The sequence below is a fragment of the Morone saxatilis genome, unplaced genomic scaffold (genome assembly GCF_004916995.1).
Source record: "Morone saxatilis isolate NCDOM2014 unplaced genomic scaffold, NCSU_SB_2.0 Contig11, whole genome shotgun sequence".
NCBI classification, from domain to species: Eukaryota; Metazoa; Chordata; class Actinopteri; family Moronidae; genus Morone; species Morone saxatilis.
The window spans coordinates 1,230,643-1,236,720 of record NW_023339663.1 but is presented as its reverse complement, the minus strand read 5'-3'; positions in this window follow the sequence as shown (position 1 = coordinate 1,236,720).

Below are 6,078 nucleotides of genomic sequence, written 5' to 3'. Positions count from 1 at the left end.
CCTCGTTGATGGTGAGGAGGAGGAGGAGGTCGCTACTGATGCCATCGATCCTCCGAGTATCAGGAGAATCAAAGTGGGACGACGGACGATGGCATCCGTGCTGATTTATCTGAAAAGAGTCCGGCCTGCTTCCCTGGAGAGATAGAATCATTGACCCCCCTCCCTCCAGGTGAAGGACTGGTTTGCCTTCTGCAGATATAATTACTGAAGTATTTCTTTTGATATGCTTTCATCCTCCAATGTTTCAGCTCAATGCATTAAGATGAAGATGGGGTCATTTGTTTGTTGAGCGCACCTTTACTACTCGCACTCTTTTCACCACCACACATCACAGATGCCCTTGTTCGCCGTTCCCTATCTCCCTCACTCACTCCATCTCTGAAAGCACATTAATCATCGCAGACTCCCACATGCTTTCACCTCTACCTCCTCCCCGCCCATTTTCTCCTACTCCTCCGGTTCTCTTCCTCCGGTGCTGGAGGCAAGTGGGTCACCAGCAACTGGAGGACTGTTGGGCTGAGAAAGAGAAGGAGAACTGAAGAGCTGCGGGAGCCAAACGAGATGCAGGTTTCCGACAAGACGGCTGCTTTTATTAGAACCAAGTCTTGAGCGGTTCCTTCCAGAAAGCACAAGATCAAAATCAAGCTGACTCTGTGTCAGTGAGAAGTGTAAAAATGTGCAGTTCCGGCATATAAATGTTCAAACCCTGTCGGCAACAAAAAGAAAAGTCTTACTGTGCCATATTTTCAAAGACTGTTACTACAATGTGGTGATAGACGAGAGGAAAATGTGATTGTTCTGTAATGAAAAATCAACGTTAAAGCGGAGAGATTTAATTTGCCTTTGATCAATGACCACAGGGGTCTCATAGAGAACATAATGGCCCCCACAGATTGAAGAAAAACTGAGCAAAACCTGGAACTGCTCTTCATATCTGCCGCTCTGCCGCTCACAGGAGATAATATTAGATCACAAAAGTGAAAAAGAGAATTTCTTCATTAATATTTATGAGGTTAAAGACCTTCCATAGAGGCAGGAAATCAACTGTTGGAGCTGCAGCTGAAATAATAGGGGCAAAAAGGAAATTGGGGCAACCCCATGAAGAGTAGTTCATATACACGAATTAGATACAGCGTGAACCCAAAGCTCCCATTCATGATTATGTCAGAAAACACGAAAATACCCCCCCTGCAACGGTTCTGCACCCTGGTCTCTGTGTGGATCTGGTTTGTGTTTCTGGTGTTTAATGAGCAGATTTTGCCATCTACTGGCTCCATGTGCACGTTACATAATGTGTAAATAACGTTTCCTGTAATGCACCGCCTGAAAGAGGAAGACACTGTTACAGAGTAGAATATATAATATTATAACAGGCATTTCTACACAATGAGTACTTTATTACAATACAAAACTTCTACTTCTCTACTTGTAATAGAGTATTTCTGTTTTCCCCAGTATGCAGGATTTAGTGGCATCTAGCAGTGAAGTTTTAGATTGTAACTAACTGAATACTGCTCGCCCTCCAAGCGTGTAGGAGAATCTACGGTGGCTGTACAGGGGCGGATCCAGAGAAACATATGGTGGCCAGATTGGCAGAACTATATTTGGATTTAATCACAAACACATATATCAACATTTGTTTGGAAAAGTCCCCAAATGAACACATTATTGTAAAGCATTAAGTAGAAATCTCTAAAGGTGGCATTAGAAATCAATATACCATTTTATTTATATATTTTTTCATTGAATTTAAGCATCAGTCAGTCTTTTTAACACATTTTTTTATTTTTAAATTGAATCTAAATGAATGTTTTCAGTTTGACAGCATTTGATCCCAAACTGGGGTTTTTGAACCACTGCTTTAGATCCGCCCCTGCCTTTCTAGCACCCCCTATTGGCAACAGGAAATGTAATTTTTATACTTTGATGTACTTCTAGTGGATTGACCATTTTTCTAGAAACATCTGGCGGTTCAAATTGAACCTCATGACGGACCAGCTGTGACCCCCGGGTCAGTGGTTAGTTTGTCCGTTCTGGTGAAACGTCTCATTCTAAGGTAACGAAAACCATTCATTCTTCATATTCAGGTGATTGTACACTAATGTAATCATACCTATGGATATTATATTTCTGACAATAGATCCTCCTCAGTGTTACACACTGCACCTTTAAAGACATGAGTACTTTTTTCACCACTGTGCAATAACACCAACCTACAACTAAGTCGACTGAGCCTCTGTCAGTACCTGCAGAACATTAAAAGCTCAGTGAAGGTAGTTTGCGTTGTAGTATCTGAATCAGAATCAGAATTAGTTTATTGTGTAGTTGTATTTCATAGAGGTGTCACTGACGGCACTGAAGGATGTTTGAAATAAACCTTCAGGAAACGTTTACTGCCTCCACTGTATCCGTCTGCTGATGGAGATTATGTCATATGGTTCAGAACAGCTACTAAATGGATCCGATTTTTTCTTTTCTGCAAACTAAAAGAATGTAAATGAGATTATTGTTCCCCTGTGCTCGTTCTTTCTTTAACCAGTGGAAGCCTGCATGTGCTGTAGCTTACCAAGATGAGAAACGATCATGTGAAACTTTAATGATCCCTGTGAGGAAACTGAGTCATTTGCAGCTAACAGGATATGAAAAAGAAATTAAAGAACATAACTGAGCGTGGACTTCAAAGCCTGCAGAGACATTTCCAGTGTTTAGAAACACACTGCACTTCAGCCCGTCATGAACATCACCATATTCAGCTGGATTCCCTTTCTTCTCAGGTCCTTTTTATTCCTGGCTATTGGAAATGATGATCTTTACCCCGTGGATTGAAATGCTAATGCATTTTATCATACTGTCTGTCGTATCCAGCTCAGAGTGAGATTGCACAATAGTGTGAAAGTGCAGAACCGAAGCGCACCATTTTTAAACCCCAGCTGTATGTTGGTACTTCAAAGCAGTCCGGCCTCTTCTGTTCTGAGTCTGCGCTCTCTGGGGAGACTGGTCTCTGTGTGACTGTGAAAGTTGGTGCAAAATGTGGCTCTGAAAGAATCCGTTCCTCTTTGACTAGGAGGGCCACAGACACCAAAACCTGAAGAAGAAGAAAGACATTTTCTGCCGGTGAATTCTACTGTGGCTGCGTTGTTTAATTCAGTGGTTGTCAAACTTTTTCTGCCGTTCAGGAGCTGAAAATAATTCACAACCCACTACTCCACAACTTTTACTACAACGAGAGGGTCAGCAACTAATACTAAAGTGGTGACGTAAAGGTCAGCACACCTTTATTTTCCCACATAAATCCCTTTTTATTCAACTAATTTTATATATTTTTTTATATTTTCTTATTTTCAAGTGTCTGACTTGAATTTCTCCCACAGGGATCAATAAAGGAACATCTTATCACATTTGTAATAATCTGATTTAGTTTTATAAAATTCAAACAATCTGTTATAAAAGAAAATGTCATTACATTTTATTATCATTATACTGCTTGACATTTTAGAGATCTCTGTTACAGACTTCGTTAAAGGTAATTAAAGGTATGTGCCTTTCCAAATCAGGGGAGATTCCCAAACTTCCACATGCACATTAGACTCCCAATGTGCAGGGATTTGGTCTTGTTGGTATTTTTTGTTTTAGTTATCAATGATAAAACTAGGATCATTATAAATAACCACCAATTCCTTCCCTCATTGTTCCAACTTCCAAAACTGGAATGAAAGTTAAAATATTCTATTCCTTCCTTCTTTCTCTGGGGACCCCCTACAAACCACTCAAGGAGCCCTGTTGGTCCCTGGAGCCCAGTTTTAAATCACATCCAATCAACTGAGCTTGCCTCAGGCAGACAATCGAGTTCCAGAGATATCTCCAGGATAATCAGATCCATCAGGCTGCACCTGAGCTCCGCTGGAAAGACGCCACAGAGGATCGGAGATCTGAAAAAATGCCTAAAAACACGTTTTCATTGCCAGAAAATCTAATCTACACCAGAACAGAGGAGGTCTCAGTACTTTCTGAAGCCACTTTATGGTGTTCATGAACCGCTCCGGGTGCTCACATTAGTCTAAGACCCGGTTTCCCAACACGGAGTTCCAGACACCCACTAGGGGCCGCCAAAGCTTCACAGGGGGTTGCGAGGCCTTTCCTAACTACTACGAATTTATTTATTTTTTTTTAAATTTTGATTATTTCTATTAAGAATGTTTAAAAAATCAAAATAACACAATATAGACGGAGAATTGTATAAAAAATATCTAAAAATATCAGGAACACTCATCTCTGATCAATATTCTCAGGAAATAATCTGCTCACAATTCATCCAACTCTGGTTTTACACAAACTTCCTGCAGTTACTGAGGCCTCTGTTTGGGTTCATTGTTCAGTTTATCAGCTGTTCTCTACTGTTATTGTCATTACTGAATATAATATGAAATATATCGGTATGTCACTCTTAATGATAGAAAATGACTTTGTTAAGGAACAAAGTTGATACTCGCTGATGTAGGAGATAAAGTTTGAGCTCTATTATAACCATTTTAATGTTTTGCCTCCTGTTTTAGTCAATTCAAAGCAACAATCTGACAGTTGAGACAGTAAAATACACATCATACATTTGGGCAAAACCAAGAAAAGTTCAATAAGCTTTATTAAATTTCTTTCCAGATGGGTAAAGGGTGATCTGAAAAAGTTCACCTCGGACACAGTATTGCACCAAGTTAAGCTAATGTCATCAAAAGGCCAACAGCGTCAACTATCTCTTAAAAATAGAGGCAGCAGAGAAAATATGCCATCTGAACATTTTTCAGTAGTTTACTTTTTTCATAAATAGCTTCAGCTCATCACACCGTTTATGTACACGCATAATTGAGGAAGTAAGCAAAACATCCATCCAGAACCATTTATATTTCTACAAAATGGATCAATTAACAAGCCAGAAAGCATCTGTTACACTTTATTTTACTTTCTCTCAGAGATCTTATCTTTATATATATATATATTTCTGGCTTATTAATAGACCTTCTTTTGTGAAAACCCGTCTCTTATCGGCCACATTTTCAAACTCCAAACAATCAAGAAGAAATGTACAAGTCTTCAAACATCAGGCGGAAGATAGAAACGTGTATATACATACATACAGTCCATAACAGATACTGTACAGCATACTTTCTAAGAATGCACACATAAATACAGAGACATCTTAAATACATACAGTATGTACTTTCAGGTCCATTTTCAACGGCAAACTGTGACACCGGAGAACCTGCAGACACTTTTTAAAAAGCATCGTCTCCCACCATCTTTAACGGGCGTGAGAGCACTTATTCAAACGGCCAAGGTGAGAACACAAACACCTTTGGCTTTACAGTTAAAGGGAACAGGAGGGAGTGGGAGGGGTGTAGTGCTTCTGCGCTTACATGAGATGATTATATACACATTCGGAGTTTCAGTGCATAGTTTTTAACTCAGCATCACGATTATGTGCAAGGTATGAAACCAGGCAGGCGAGAGAGCAGCAGCTGGTGCCCATATCTGTGATTTGGGTGTAAAGCAAACAGTTACTGACAGACAGATGTTTGCATGTTTGTCCCCAGCTCAGGGAAACAAGGTGGAGAGTGAAAACAAGAATATACGGTAGTGTCAACCCAGAGGGGATATGGCTTTCTGCACCTTCTTAGGCTTTAACGTAGAAATTCATTCTTAAACTCCTCCGACTGGAGAATTTGGGTCAAACATTTTCTTTCCTCGTCTCCAAGACAAACGCTTAAATACTGATCCTTCCTAAGTCCCGCCCCTTTTGGAACCTCGGTCAACTTCCTCCTTTCCTGTACTGATAGATAGCATATAGCATGCTAGGCTAATCTATGCTGAAAAAATAACCACACTTTGAAGATGGTTAAAAGATAAATGCCACATATAAAGTATATAGCCACATCTTAAGTTAGCTAACAAATCAGCTAACTAATCAGCTAACGATTGATTTAGATTAGCTAGCCAGTCAGGTAGTGTTTTGCTAAGAATATTTTACTTAATATATCACTATATGTCACTTTTATCTTTTAACCATCTTAAAAATGTGGTTGTCTT